Source organism: Mya arenaria, chromosome 6 (assembly GCF_026914265.1).
Source record: "Mya arenaria isolate MELC-2E11 chromosome 6, ASM2691426v1".
NCBI lineage: Eukaryota > Metazoa > Mollusca > Bivalvia > Myida > Myidae > Mya > Mya arenaria.
Window position 1 is genome coordinate 27,074,415 of NC_069127.1, and position 17,679 is coordinate 27,092,093.

Below are 17,679 nucleotides of genomic sequence, written 5' to 3' on the forward strand. Positions count from 1 at the left end.
CTAGAGATTTAAGGATTTTAAAGTTACGACTTATATACTTAAAAAGAATGGATCACGGATTCTTTTTAGGGTACTTCCTAAGCTCAATCTTGTAAAAGACATTCGCTCTGAAGCATGTTTAATGTTAGCTCTTCATTGTTATTAGAATAGAATCAACAACGATGTATTGTCAATGATTGCGGCGGGGACGTGCAAATATTTCAATCTTTAGTAATAATAAAATAAAAACTATAGGTACACGCCCGGTTGTCGAAATTAAACCCCGTTTAGGAGCACAAGGCATGGGCCCAATCGATAATGAACTAGAGACTCAAACATATTTACATCCCACTAGCTTTAAGTCAGCCATAACCTGAAATACATGATAGTTCGTCCACATGTTCACTATGACAATACGTTCAAGTAAAGTAAGTCCCAGTAACTACGGTAAACATGTTTGTCTAGTTATTACCCATGATATACTATAGAAACATTTGAACATTGATATACGAGGACGTAGCTCTTGCTACGGTATGTGCTTAAGGTTAAAACACCCACTGCTCTCAAAGTGTAAAAAAGACGGATCTGACAAAGTATATTTTCTGTCAGATCTTATATGGAGGCGGAGGAGGGTAGCCTTACGCGTACCGGAAGTGCACTAGCAGGTACGCGCTACGAGATTCTGGTGAATTGCACGGGGCTTACGGACCTGGATACCCTAACAAAGAGCGACCCAATGTGTGTGTTCTTCTATAAACACTTCGGACAGTGGCGCGAGGTCGGGCGGACTGAAGCCATCAAGAATACGTTAAAATGCACTGTACATATTTAGTTGAACTTTACAGGTTTAATTTTTGCTCAATTGGAAAGTGTACAAGTTGGTTTTGTCGGTAGGAACGAAAATGAGTCTTACATGCCAGATTGAGCTTGAACACAAGGCGTATTTTTCGTGAATCGAACGCCTTACCACAAGACCAATCTTAGCCAACAACCTTGCCACCGGGGGACACAGTGGACTTCCAAATATGGGTTTGGTTAATGGTTACTTAGCTCGATCATTCTTTTTCGTTGAGAATTTCGGTCGACCCTTCAGCATAAGGACATTATCATGAAACAGTGTTTCAACGACAGCCATTGGGATAACTGTAATAACTTGTTTCACAAATGAGCTTTAACGCTGTATATAACATCGGTCATCCGGAAAACCACAATTACTAAAACCTATTCGCAGGTGTTATAAACCCTAACCTAAATGAATAGATTACGATGCTGTCTTAATATTTAACATGTTCTAAATTGCGTACAATATATCAGCAAAAAAAATAATATTTCAACCAATAATTTGTTACTTCATAATACCGAAAGCTGTTCAAATGAAGTTATTTTAGAGGTTAAACTTTCATTATTAAGTTATAAGAAATATCGATCTACAATGACATGCACATACTGTCCATTTCCATTCTACTCTACATTCATATTTTAGTTCGTTGGGTCCTTTGTTTTGGACTTCGATCCGAGCGTGCTGCAGAATTTCATGTTTTCTGTTTACGACATGGATCACAGGTAAACAAACGTTTACTCTTATCAACACCGTAAATATTTCCTATATTCGTATATTTTTATTCCTCACTTGAGAAAACATGATTCACATTAAATATTGAAATATTGTTCAAATTGAAAATTGACAGAGTCCCTTTCATATTAGTTTCTTTTCCTATAATTAAGTCTTACTTTCAATAATTGGTCATTACGGTACGACATTGATCACAGATAAACAAATATTTACTCTTATATACACAGTATTAAACTCGTATATTTGTTATTCTAAACTTAAGAAAACTTGATTTACATAATATGCAATGTTGAAATATTTGTGATATTTGAGAATTGACACGGTCCGTTTCATATTGTTTTATATTCCTATTATGTATTCTGACTGTGTAATACTTGATCACTACTGTCTTTCTTTAAAAACATCAACGTTTGGTCAGCTTATTTACACTCGACAAAACAATCTTGCAACATGGTATATGACTAATAAATATGTCCTGTTTTTTACGTTCGATATTCTTTTTCTATGTCTCATAAAAGAAGATTCTTAGCCAGTTTCTCTGCTACCAATTGGAAATGATTGTATGTAAATGAGAACAATCAACTCATATTTGCACGTATGGCTAGGACATAAAAAGTCACAATTAATCCCTCTCTGTGTATATGTTATAACAACTATGAGTTTAGAGTAAGCGTAAATCGATTTCGTGACAAAAATTAGGTCACAGCTTAATGATTTGACAATATCATAATATAAAGAATAAAAGGACTGCATACATTACATTCATCATGTTAAAGTTTGACGTCAACGTTTGGCAGTATCATTTATATAATGTGAGGCAAGTAGCCTATAACAAATTACGGTTATTAACAAAGCAAATATTTTACGACGTTGAAAACACTTATCTGTCGGCAATCAGCCATGTTGATACAAAATGCGTATCATTAGAATTTTACTTAACTTTGAATGACACGACGCAAAGCCAGTTGATAATGGTTGATCGTTGTTCATAATGTTGGGGTGGTATTGCATGCTCTTAGCGTCAATGGCTTACAGGAGGTTATTTAGACATTGACATTGAACCATTTTAAGCCGCCATATAGGTTTCGATTGACTTGATCCTTTTGTTGCCTACAACACAATACAACTGAACTAACAATTCATAAATCATACGTTTGTCACCTAAATAACTGACTCTTTTTTCACACTTTACGGTCACGCATTTACCAAATATAATAACACTTGTGACTGATAAATATTTCTCTTTAAAGGCGTTGTAAGACGTTGTCGCATGAAATTCTTTGAACGAGTTTATCCCGACTATTTGCTGACGTGCATTGAGACGGATAATATGTTTTTTCATGATATAATAAACAAAAACACGACAGATTTCTGAACTAACTTAATAGATTATGTTTGGTTTGGTTAATTCGGGATTGGTTGAATGTTCTGTATGTTAAATGATCGTTAGGACATTGTTTTTAAAAACCATTAAAAAGTTGGTCACTACGATCATTACTGTCTATGTGTACACGAACCTTGGCAAAGGAGGGGCGGTTCGGGCGAGCCTAAAACTGTGACGATAAGGTACGATTTATCCCCAGGCTGTTAATGATTGCGTGGAGGAAGGATAAACGCCCCTTATATGTCATAAAATATGCCTTAACTATCTTCCCTGACAGGTCCCCGGAGCTCCATCCTCACGACATTGTTGGTTCGGTGGAGTTATCGTCCCTTGATCTCGTCGACCCGGAAGTGGATATCTGCACGCGCTATAAAACGCTCCGAGTACTAGGTTTAACAAATTGATTGCATTTAATTGAAACATTTACCATATTTATTCACCTATGCTGTTTTTCAAATGAAACCTAGAACAATCAGTTGACAAAACACGTCATAAGATTGACGAAATATTTGTAAAGAAAATTGTTTCATTTAACAATAATCTTAACATGAGTTACATGTTATTAAAAGAAAAAAACGGCTTATTCTTTAGCGTGACAATGACCTGATATTTATATTCATTGCATTATTCACATTGACGACAAATGAAAAACAAAGCTTATTTGATGATATTGTGGATGTATGATACGTTGGAAATGAGTAGATCGATTTTATGTTCTTTTTAAGGTAGCGCGCGATGTCGTGGGCTTATCAGCATTACGTCTGTGTGCATTCGTGAATGTCGAGATAATGTGTCGTTCCATGTCGGTGCACACAAATTAAACAAGAAAGACAAGCTGATAGGCAAAAAGGTATCCCCACAACACTTTCGTTTGCTTTATGTTATGTGCCTTTGACTATGTTTTTCAATATCAAAATGATGTTTTAAACTGCTCATCCTTGGAATACTAGAGGGAAAGTAATGTCAACCTCTTTTCATCGTCTTGCAATTGTGTTGATATTGACGATACATATGTGACATCGGCTGCTTAAATGAACCCTGTAAAACTACTCACGTACACGTTAAAACGACATTGACGTGTATAATATAACATTGAAATTCAGAAACTATAAAAACACATTCAAAAATAGCTATGACTGTTTGTTTATGAGGTTATATGACTTGCAAAAAAGCAAATGTCATTGTTCGGTGCTTTTTTTTCGTTATTGATGAAAATGAATTAATTCAAGTTTGTTCCCTCGTCTTACAGCCTGACGTGTACCTTGAGATATCCCGCAGTATCGACAATGTGACGTCTCTTGATTCAGCCTGACGTGTACCTTGAGATATCCCGCAATATCGACAATGTGACGTCTCTTGTTTCAGCCTGACGTGAACCTTGAGATATCCCGCAGTATCGACAATGTGACGTCTCTTATTTCAGCCTGACGTGTACCTTGAGATATCCCGCAATATCGACAATGTGACGTCTCTTGATTCAGCCTGACGTGTACCTTGAGATATCCCGCAGTATCGACAATGTGACGTCTCTTGTTTCCGCCTGACGTGAACCTTGAGATATCCCGCAGTATCGACAGCCTGACGTGTACCATGAGATATCCGGAAGTATCGACAATGTGACGTTCCATCCAATTTATCGCACGGAGACGGACAAGAATACACAACATCCCAGGTTTCCTCTTAAGTTAAATTTGTCCAAAAATCAATTGCACGTTGAGGCAATCTTTGTATTTAAGAGTAATACTATAGAGAATTGGTGGGTGTACTAACATATTTTGTGTATTTTGCATATTTTGTGCTGTGATGGTATTCAATAACCAATCGAAAAAAGCTTAGCGTTTGTCAAAAAGAACAAGTGTTTGCAACATAAAAGTCAAGTAGTTTAGATATGAATAAGTTTTTTTGCATTTTGTCAGTGAGAAACGTACCTTAGGAAAGTAAGTTAGATGTTTTATGAGCACAGACCCATAAATAACAGTAGAGTGTAAGGTCGTTTATTGGCTCATTATTTTTTTGTGATACCGGTATCAAACATGAAATGCTTAATTCCTGACATGGCATAGGGTCTTTGAACTCATTTATTTGTGTATGTCATTTACCGGATAGTGTATGTTCCACGTCAAATGGCGTCCTTTCGAGCTTGGTTTACAGCGTTTGTGTATTGGAGATTGGGATCGACAGCTCGAGTTTACAGTTTGGCACCAGAGGTAACAGACACAATCTATAAGTCATTATTGAAACAGTCAGACCGGTTTCATCCCGTTGGTGAATTTAGTTGAACAATGATCTAGATCGTAATTTGCTTTAAGAAAAGAATTGGTCTAAAGTATCCAAATGATTCAAACTATCATTGAAGTCGCGTGGAAACGCGATAGGTCTCAACGTTGAACCATGGAGGGTCACGTGATCAAAATGAACCAGCAACATTATTATTGTAAAATAAAGCTATGATATATGTTTAATAAAAACAAAACTTTATAACCAAACAATCGTATACACTTATAAAAGAAATAGGAAACATCAAGATACCATAAACAACGTATATTTTGTACCGTTATAACATACATTTGGGCACATGTAATGGGTTTTTAATAACTCGTCCAGAAATTCGCAAACCATAACTAGTTAACCAGTTACTGCTTGGAGCCAAAAATGCATTTACAGCTAAGTGGTAACACGAATCTTATTACGTTAACCATTTAGTTTATTACTTATTAAGTGGAATTCGCAAACCATAACTACATAAACTGTTTATTTTGTACAGTTAAAATGTAATATGTGGCACTACTGGGCACTTTCAAGCCTGTTTTTAGCCTTATGATATTTATCTTACCACGAAAATTAACTTGTTAGCTAGATAGTTATCGCGCAAATTAAGTGGTTAACACAAAACAATGCGCGAACGTTAGAAGGTTTTCTTACGGCATTTATATGCCAATGAAATTGCTTCCTTTAAGTCATGTTTCAAAATCATTCGCGACGTCTTTGATGCTTAGCATCTAAATAAGTCTTGATATTTATATGGAATGGCTTGTGCTTTGTTATGATTGCTCCTGTGTAAAGTCTTTTGTATTTGCTTACCAGGAAAAAAGTAATTCGCTACTGTATGATTATCTATCTTATTTTAAAAGATATGAAAAGTACGGCAATAATAGGTTTATTATATTGCTTTAGTATTTTTGAGTTAACAAATATTGTCAAAACACATTTGCATTTAGATTCCACAAATATTTCAACAAAAGTCTGATACAGTTTTTCTTTATTCAATTAGCTTTACTTCTTTACCCACACAAATAAGTTTTCATGGCTACCTATTGTACAGCAAAATACTTTTTATTAAACCTAAAGAAATTTGACTGAGTACGTTAAGGCCCCATCAGATTTTTTATTATCGGATGGTCTTAACGGCTTTCTTTCGTTTTTGGTGAGAGATTTAGTTAAGGAACATATATCAGGACATACTATCTAAATAGATAATACGTTTAACTTGTAATTATAGTTTGATAAATCGGTTACATAAACGTTTTTCCAAGATTCAAGTCTAAGATGTAAAACTCTTAACCATCGTCAGGTAAAGAAAACGTAAAATATAGCATTGCTCTCCCCTGATCAATGCACACTGGTTTTATTTTGATTTTTATTCCTTACAATTTAGTTCTAGGAGGTTATAATTTTCGAAGTGACTCTATGGCGTTTTGGATAGCAATCTTAGAGTCATCAAACCTTGAAGTTTAATTTTATTATTCTATATTAAGAGGAAAACGTATGCCCCCTAGTATGATACAAGTCGTTGGATATCGCTCAATTAATGTGTTGTATGTTGTTTAACGTTAACTGTAGCCTTTGTGAACAGTTATAACCATCATTAAACTATTACCTAAATGAAATAGAGATCGTACTTTTTTTCACGATTGGTCACCACCGGCCATGTTACAATATATACAAGAAAATGATAACAACACTGCTATGCTTAAAACAATTTAAATTTATATTTTAAATAAAGCCTTAAAAATTGATAAACTGACCATCGTTATCAGCATATTGGCTATAAACTTCCTGGCCATTGTTTTGCATTTTGTTGGTTTACCACAAAACAAGGAAAAGAAAGGCAAGTATTGAACAGTGAGTCAATAAAGTGTTGCATTAAACATATTTTGCGTCTAAATCTGATCCTAGGTCATTAACTACAATAAAATAAGTACAAAAGTAACCGAATTGACATAGCTTCGATATGATAAATTAGACTGCAATGGCATTTTTTCGGGTTCTTTTTTCATCAATACATTTTTTTATCAATACTTTTTCAAGATAAGATACTTTAATATATCAGATTACCTCATAACACATTATCACATGCATTACTGTTTACAGTAACTTTAGTTTGTAATTATGTTGTATGTGTAAGGGGCGGTACCTTTGAGTGATAATATTCATGGAAGGGCGATAGTAGCATTACTGCTATCTTTTATAGCATCACTCAATGATATATATACGAAATATGTTAATATTTTATTTCATACAAATGTGTTATGTTTACTAATATGAGCTCTATATCCTCGCGTTAAAAAACCGTAGTGATGTGTTATCTTCTTTTCGTATTATCCATTCAGCACTTCCGGGTGAAATAATTCTTTGAATAAATGTAGCGGCGGTATTTTTATCATTTCAGTGGAACCGGTGATTATAAAATGCTGGGCCGACGGGTAGCAAGCTAAGAGATCTAAACTCTATACAAAAGTAGGTTTGATAAATAATTTAAGCAAAGTATGTTAACCCTTTTGTATTTGCTGCAACTACTACGGAAACGTATTATTGTTATGAATGCATGTAACCGGATATGCCGCTCCTTTCTCGATGATAGGGCCAATGTATGGAAATACATTATTTTCCATTATTACATAATATGTGTGTTTTCCGTCCGTTACCGGCGTGTGATAACAATAAAAATATATCGGTAAAAAATGTGCATTATTCAGTAAATTAGTTTTCAATTGTCATTCCCAACTCCTCCCAACTGATGTTATTTCTGCCGATTGGATTCAGAACATAAGCCTTATATGGACATGATGATTCCATTACTTCGTATGCAATGTACAAATCAATTTTCAGCATATTCTCTGCTACTGAAGGCGAACAGATTGAAGTTGTCATTTTATGACTGAATTCATCAAAGCGTTTCAGCTAGGCCATTTTCTCATAATTTACAGGTTTAAATTAGTTGTCAAAACACATGTACATATTTGTTAAAATAAGATACATATTGGTGAAAAATTGATTAACCTATATATATATTGTTTGTAAATAACTCAAGTTATCCGGTATATTCTCTACAAAACATATTTTCCTATTGACTGAACACTGAACAAATGGTGTCGTAGCAGCAATCCAACTATCGTTAATTGATTTGGCCTTGATCGAGCGTTTTGAATTTTTTTCAAAAACATCGCTAATAACGTCGCACAAGTACCTGTTAAGTAGGTTATTTTAAACTAAAATAGTTTGTTTTTCTAATTTCATGACTTTTGAAGGCTTTTTGATTCACAAAAGTAACTGATCGTGTGTTTTTATGCAATCATAACGATACTCCACCTTTTTTCGGTCGTTACCATCTGCAAAGTTGTACTTGGCACTCGGGCTGTTAACTATTTAATGGGCTTTTGCAGATGGTAATGACCTCAAAAAATGGTGTATTTACCCTATGTTCGCAGAACATGAAAGAAAAGCCTGGTAGGTGAATATTACGTTGCGTGGAAAAAGTCATTTGTGTACTTGGAATGAGAAGTTTGAAGTTGATACCTGCATCCTATGAACCTGCAATCAATTCGCGGCATAAGCTATATATAAGAAATCATTTTTTTACACAAACACAAATATCATGCTTAAACGATATCTGGGATGCGTACCTTGCAAATTACATAAGCGAGGCAGCCAATATATTGTAGAATAGTAGCTTAAAATCGCAACTAAATTCCCAAATAGTTTGTACTGTTACAGTAATGAAATCGGCAGCAAAAATATATATAGTTTTTTTTCACGTGGTAAATGAATACAAATGAAATGTGTTCTATACTTATTACTGTCTCTATACTTCTTTAGAGAACAAGGTGTTGCCTAACTCGAGAACTCTTGCACTTCTTTCATCAGTTTGGTAAAATGCAAATCACCAGCATCATACTCGTTAAAAATGCCATATTTGGAAAAGAAGGAACTTACCTAACAGCAATACGTTCCTACAGATACAAGCTTAGCACTATTTTACATTCGCAATCAATCATAGATCATGTAAAATACTCACACAAAAAAAAAGAAATATTGAAAGCATGAAAGAATCAACTTGATTTATGAAAAGCCAGTTTTCTTTCGAAGTAATACAAACCGACTTATATTCATGTGTTTCTAACTTATTTCATTCCTTTACCTTTTTCGATAATGTATGCATTATGATTAAAGAGGTTATGACTCACAAAGCAGGCCACTTTATATCATACTCGTGACCTATTGCATATCTTAAAATCCAATATTTCATTTTGTATTTCAGATATTGTATACGGATAATGTTCTTGAGTACTTATATACGATGATTTAAAAATGTTTCATTGAAATGAATTGATATAAATCATGCTTTCCTTCGTTTTTCTAAGTATTATATTAGGATCCACATATAACACGAATAACTTAAAAGAAGAAAAAAGGGCTGTCATTTTTTACTTTAGGGAAGGCCATTACAAAGAACTACCTCTTGCGCCGAGGAAAGAAGCAAAAATGACAAACAGTATTAAAATCACAAATAACGGATACTTGCGCTTCTTTAAAATTAGGTAAGACAGCGTAAAGAGATATGCCCTTTATTGATAATGTAGAGCGATTGGCCTCACTTGAAGATATGGGCAACACTTTTTCAAACACATTGTTATGTGTATAATACTTATGTGTTAAGAACAAAGTTTAGGGACAAAGTCATGAAAATAGCGGAAGAATTTCTAACACTACATATTATGATTTTCGATACAATTTAAAGCAATGCTTAACCTCGCCGATATAAATATACGTATTTTAAAAGCATATTGTAAATAACGTTTTGCAACACCTTCATACTGTATATTTACATTTTTGTCCCATAGAAAACACCTTACATGAAAGTTATAGAGACGTAAGGAGGAGTTATTTGCCGTTACCGCACAACGCAGAAAATAGGTATGATGGGATTTGGCGCCAAGATAAAAAAGTCGTCTGTTATAAATCACTGTTTTCCACTTTCGAACGATTGGAATTTCCACTTTCGAACGATTGGAAACAGATTCACGAATATGGAATTGAGGTAAATATATATGTCACGAATGTCAAAATATAATTGGTCAGTGATCACGGACACAGTCGAGCGATTTCTTAAACTGAAATCAACACATCTTCCGTTTCTTTTATATATTTTTGAGAGTATTGGTGTTTCAATTCATCTTTTTCAAAATCCCGTTTTTGCATAGCCCTTTGCTACGCAGCTTCCCTTAGGACGCCCTAATAAACACTTTTGATAGACGTTGACACAGTTATTCGTACGCCGCATCGTAAATCGGATTCGCAGAATCAATAAATGTTTATAAATCTTGATTATTTTTTCTTATTACCTCTTAACACATCTTAAAGCCCCTTTGTTATCCATGTATCCGTGCGACGCCCCTCACGCACAACTTTGATCGTAGATAACTAGGACAGTCATTTTAATGAATTTTGAATGTGTTCTTTCGAGCCAATGTTTGAACTGTGAAAGTTCCTAAGGTTAATATTTTTTAAAACCGGATGTATTTCGAGAATAGCTTATAGCTTTTATCTAGATTTTTAAACCGACATACACAAGTGAGTAGTTTGCGGAATGCGTATTAATGAGGGTCATGCCAGTTAAATTATTAAGGAGCATTAACTAATAGGTTGTCCTTCCCGGAGAAGGACTAAAAGTGACAATCAAAATAACTGACTTACGGTTATAACTTTCATTTGATTACACTAGAGAGCCATCAGCCGGTACAAGAAGGCTGTGAAGCATTTACGAATGTCGGGTCCCACGCGACTGAAGCCAGTGATCTCCTTTGCTGAGTCTCTGGCGGTGCGCGAGCCCACACAGGACAGCCAGGTCTACCATGTCCTCCTCGTCATAGCGGTTAGATCTAGATACTTTGTCATATTGTTGTGATAATGTTCTATTCATGTCAATATATATATTTTGAATTCAAAACATATTCAGAGACATCCGTTAGTACATATTAGATTAGTTAAACATATTCATTTTACAACGATTGTTAAACAAGCTATTGCAACTTATATTAAGCACTTTCGTTGGCAGAATGTTGCGCAAGAGTGTTGCCTTGTGTTGTGGGGGAAACCAATAGAAAACCCACTTGTCCGGCTTGATGGCCATTAACCAAACTTACATGCGCCAAGGCTGGAAATCGAACCCGTGTCGGCTTGGTGTGAAGCGAGTGCGCTAACGGGACAGAACATATTACTGGTGTTAACTCATATGTTTCTATTGTTCGAAAGTTTCATTTGAGATTACTGCTCCTAATTAAACAATAGTATACAAAAATACCAATTCTCAAAGAAATTACCGCTTAATCCTTAAACATTCAGTCAATAAGACTTAAGGCAGATCCCAAAATATTTGGTTAAATTTGGCATATCATCTCGCCTACACAATAAACGCAATTCACCATCTCACTTTCCTTAAACGTTCCATCTCTTGAACGTCTTGTGGGCGGTGGAGAAACTGCATTAAATAAAAAGGGACAGTCTTAAATGATTTAAAAACAGGGTTTTATTATTTTAGGATGGCATTTTGAACGACATAGATGACGTTCTTGAACGCCTGACCTCTATAAGCCACTTGCCCTTAACGGTTGTGTTTGCCGGTGTCGGTCCAGCAGACTTTACGCTCATGGTAAATAGTACATATCGTCTTAGATTTTTGAGGTACATACATAATATGATAGACAATACGAAATGTAAAGCGAAGTAAAATGAAATTAACACCGCTGATCGGTGGATTTAGTTTAATGGCAATATTTCAGTTTTGTTTAATGGAAAATTGGCAGTAGGTATATATGAAAGAACGGTGCCATTTGTATTCCGGGGAAAAGAAACAAAACGTTAGGTCTTATTAAATTCTATTTTATAATATATTTTAATGGTTTTTGTTTGCGTTACTGTTTCGCTTGTTAATGTCGAATTCAATACTTAACAACTATATCAGATTTCAATTACTAACATTTACCAAACTCTATATAAACAAGTTAAACAAAACTTAATACCTGTATTTCAACTTTATATTTTGATCAGGAATGTTTCAATCAAGAAAGCACTGGTTTTGTCGGCCTAAAAAACAGAACGACGTCACTCAACCGGAAGCATACACATTTCATATCATTTTCATGGGAAAACGGACAAACCATTGATCTCAACCGACTGGTATGTATCAGCTCAAATTACATTTTGTGCACTTCTTTATTGTGAACAGTCTTTTTTTAGCCATATGATGGTCAATGGAAAAGACTTATTACACCATACTATTTTCAATTTATACAATTGTAGGCCCGTGAAACACTAGCAGTCATTTCATCGCAGATCACAGAATACATGCGGCGGAAGGATATCATACCAAACAAGCCAAGTTTTACCAGTTTACCACGGTCACACTCTAGTGCTTCGTTGATCAATACAAGCCAGACCAAGGGTAGAGGACTAAGTAGACGGTCGGCTTCTAGAACCAGCCTAATAAGTCGGAACTCGGTGCTTGACAATTGTTTTTCGTCATTTACTGTACAATCATCTGCAGATGTTATACTATAAGGGTAACTATGCTGACGGAGGTATGGAATAATAATCATATCTAAGTATTACTTATATAATTGTCGAATGTATACCTATCTTTACTCCTATTGTTAATGATATCAATTAGACTTTACTTTCTATATGTTGTGCTTAACAATTACCTTTTTTGGTTTTGTTTATATCCATGTTTAATACAAAAATAACAAATGGCGCTCCAACATATACTGCATACTATGATTGTTTTATGGGATGGCGGCCATATAGTATGGATAAACGAATATTGTACTGTACTGTTGCATTTTAATTCATTAAAAAATCCACAACTAGTCATTTTGTAATAAATATACAAAATAAAGTGTACGTTGTGTTTTTGCTAGTTATTGTCTAAAAGTTAAGTTCAAAGGATTTGAGTGAATATTAAATATTCTCTCGGTTACTGTATTGAATGTCACTCAGAACGTTTGGCGTTAACACCTTGAGGAAGTGGAATAAGTTATTAAGGATATCCAAAGATCAGTTTTTAATGCAAAAAAATGTTATTGGTAGAGTTTCATTTTAGTTTCCCAAAGCTGAAGTTTCAAAGTTTTAACAATAATTATAGCTTTAATTTACTAATTTAAGAAATTATATTTTAAGGAACAAAATGATAAAAATATGTCTAAATTGTCATCGTAAAGTTCGAATTCATTACTTTTCAGAAATGTATAATATCATAATAGAAGCGTCATTATGGTGTTTTAAAAATGTTAAAAGCAATTCACACAAAAATAATATAATGTAATTCAATATAAATTGAACAAAATAATCTCGATTTAAATATCTTAAATGATGCACAAACACATATTTGCACCCTAATGATGGATGACTGACCTTAAGTGTATATTTGACAGCTTTAAGAGGCATGTAAAACATATCAATTTAAAAATATGGCGTTTACTTCCCCAATCAAGTCTTGGTTTCGTCTTGATTGTCTTAGTGACTATTCTTCTTTTGTTATTCAATAAGTGGCAAAAATACTCTCTTTTTTTTCAATTAAAACCGGCATGTTTGTTTGAACCGTGTACTTTCGGTTTCAGAAAAAAATCTTTGGGAGATTCAAATTTAAATTCATGATGATGTTTAACACCAGATTACTGTCCTGTCAAAACGCTTCAACAAAAATATTTAATGACGAAACTATTTCAATCTAAACTTAATACATATACGTATGAAGAGAGGAATCCAACAACAATAATCTTATTTTTCAAAATAAAGGGGTTTTAATGTTAAGGGTTAATATTTATATAACGTAATTGAGGATGATTGGAATTAAAACGAATTAGACCCAGATTGGTTTCAATCCTTTATTGTTTATAGTGTATCAACGTAATGCAAACATATGTATTCAAATATGTCTAAAAAAAACAAAAAACGGCATTGATGTTCGACCAATAAAGCCTAAGGCATATCAAGCATTTCAAATATTGTTGTTCGTACATAAACACTTGTTATGCAACATACCTTATAGTAAAATAAGTAAATTAATCGCAAAAGTTATGTACAGAATGCAGGTTAATGGAAGGCATTCTTGTTTAAGATTTATTAAGAAATAACAACTAACAACAATTAAGAAGTCAGTTTCTATATAAAGTATATTCCACCTGATATATATGGGTTATAAAATGTATAAAACTGTACAATATTCAGCTATCACAAGGTTCATATGTCGTAAAAGTAAATCCAGAATTTGTTAATGAACAGTGAGTCTAAAGACATTAGTCCTATGTTATGTTAATGAAAGCAACTGATATATAAATGATTTCATTCTGATTATTGGGAGAGAGGGATTAGAACGGGGAACCAGAGCAGACCTGATCGCTGTACAAGTCATCGGGTTTGGTGGACTGTAACTGATCAAAAGGCACATTGACAACACAATATTGGTTGTTCTTTGATTCGCTTCTTACGCTACACTTAATATATTATTTAGAATGTTAATATTCTGACTATTGTACAGTTGTTAAGATTGGTGTTGCATCGTTGCACAATAAAAAGAACATTGAAATGAAAGATATGTCCATTAATCAAGCTTTTGGCAGACTGGCTATTTTTCAGGATTGACAGATATCAGCAGTTATAAAACCTGTAAAAACACATATAATCGCCAATAAGGCTTATAAACGAAATTTAAAGACGAATCACAGTTTGCATCAAAAACAAAACAATCACTGTAATTTACAAACAGAATATTGAAATGTATTCATCAATTAGAATAATGTATTTATTATGTTTTTTTCTAAATGGTGTTGACATAATGTACATTAACAATTAGCATATGAACAACATCGAGAAAAAAGAAAAGTTCCATTGTCATATTTTAAAGTATTTCCTTGTGACTGTGGGTTCGGTATGTGGCCTTCAATGGTCATACTCTCCCGCATTTATTCCAAGCTATACGTGATTACATGTATATACTTAAGTCATGTTTGGTTGCAGTTTTTCCCTCCAACTGGTGGTTGTCACGTCATATTCCTTATTCTCTGTCGGGCATATGATATTGTCTTTCTCAGAAGGATGATATGTATTGATTGGCTCATTTAATTTAATGTCTTCACTAACGAGGTAAACGATTTGTCTCCGTGTAGGACCAATGGCAACACTTAAAGTGGTTTCATATTCATAGATGCCAGTACTGAAATGCTCCTGCTCGAGAGTCTCGAGATGCACATTTTGTATACATACATCTGCTGATTTGCGGGTGCGTTTCACATAGTTGAATCGAACAAGGAAGCATTTTGCCAATGTAAGCAACAGCGCGGAAGGAAAGGTATTGCGCTTAGCATGACTGTATCGTTCTCCTTAGTTCGTCCAGTTTGCTCTTTTAAAATACTCGAATACTGACATCGAAATCTGTTAACATTTTGACATCGATCAGGTTCAAGAATAATTATGCATCCACGTTTGTAAAGAGAAACACAAGTCAGTGTTGAATTGTCAAATGTAAACTTGGCATTGTCGACAATTCTGAATGTTCTTACACTGCTAAAATAAAATCTTTCAGAGAAAGCTTAATACCTATCAATGCCTTTGGAATTTCTAGGTAACATAGTTCTGTCGAGAATACAAAAGCTTCGTCCAATAGAATTAAAAGCGTCTTTATAATTCATACAATTTTGCTGAAATGCTTTCATTTAATGCACACTGGGAATTCAAATAGTGAAGTCCGTTAGGTGGGTTATTTATGATTTTTTGTTGTTGTTTTTTTTTCATTCTTTTAACCTACTGGTAGCAGACAACAATTTTAAGCCGAGCCATAGATTCGAGTTTTAAGGATGTCCAAAATGGTTTAAATCAGCTAATAATTCAAACATTTACAAAAAATGTTTCCATTCTACTGAAAAAAACATAATAACAATTTTAGAGGCAATTATAATTATGCTAAAATTGTTCCCCTGTGTTTTATAGACAGAAATTTGACAATAACCGATTTGAAACTAAAATACTCTTACTGTTGCCTGTTACCTTAAAGACAGTTATACCCTTTGTTTACAATAACAAAAGCATATACAGCGCGCTCGCCTATTGTAATTTTTCGCTGCTTGTTATTTTCAGGATTACAAAGAAACGTGCATGGATCACTGTGAATCTTTAACCGGAATTATAAACATCTCTAATTTAAAAAAAAAAGTTATCTTTTTTCCTTGATAACGTACTATAGATTATTGAAAATCCTTGCATAAAGTTGCAATACTGTTCATAAAGTAGTTGGTGAGATATTGACTGGCATGCAAAAGCTTAACCATATTGTTAAATTCTATAATAAAGGGCCATAAATTGCATTATATCCAAATTAGAGTTATTTAACTTGATTATTAAAGTACGTCCGTTGTAAAACGTCTTAATACAATACATCACATAGTTGCTGATATATTAATCTATAATTATGCTTAAATGCATAAAATTAAATAACCAAAATTTCTAAGTCGAATACTAAGGGGCTCTCATTTCTATTTCATGCAAGTAAGAGTTTTCTAACTAGATTAATAAAGTAGGTTAGATAGTTACGAGCATATGGCTAAAATTGTAATACAATACATGACTAATTTGCTGAGATATCGACTTGAATGTGGTTATATGTATCATCTTAGTCAGAACGTCTAAAGCGAATAATAAACGGCCATTAGTATCATTATATGCAGTCAAATAATAGAAGGCCATAATTTTCATTATACGCAAAATTGAGTTATCTAACGTTATAAACGTAGGTTGAATGGTTTAGATCCGTTGTATAAGGTATCAATGCAATACATGAAGTAGTTGGTGAGATATTAACGTATTTGTTGTGGCATGCAAAACATTACCCAGAAAGTCGAATAATGAACGGCCTTTATTTATATTATATGCATTCAGTCAGGTTAGTTGAATTTCCGATCATGGACTCACATGCAAACTGTGACGTCACTTCAAACATTTTGATGTCAAGGGGCAGGACATCTGTTTCTCCTTCTCGAAATCCACCCCATACTGCTTTTGATGTCATCATGTCAGACAACGTCATGACGACAGAGTGTGTACCGTCTGCTTCTGACTCCGGAAATACAATCCAAATTTCGCCTGATGTAACCCTTCCGACGGCACGAGCCAACAGTCATGAAACGGACATGGTGATCGACTTTCCACAGCCACGTGACTCTTGTTTTCAATAACCTTCTTAACATAAGGAAACACGGGACGCCCATAAACAAAATGGTACAAACTTACAACTGTCTAAAATGATGGTTCACATAATTCTAGTTCCATAAACAGACTTACACCGGGTCCACACCGGAAACAGTCAGTTTCAGCGCGCCGTGTAAACCTTCAACAAACTCAGGCTACAAACATTAACTCTTTCCCTGCTGATGAATATGTGGCCTCAGCAGGTGCTGACTCTGACTCTGGCTAA

General features: G+C 34.2%; 1 pseudogene; it reads left to right on the forward strand.

Annotated features, from left to right (window-relative positions):
* Positions 1-595: 595 nt before the first annotated feature.
* Positions 596-17,679, forward strand: LOC128237667 (copine-8-like; annotated as a pseudogene).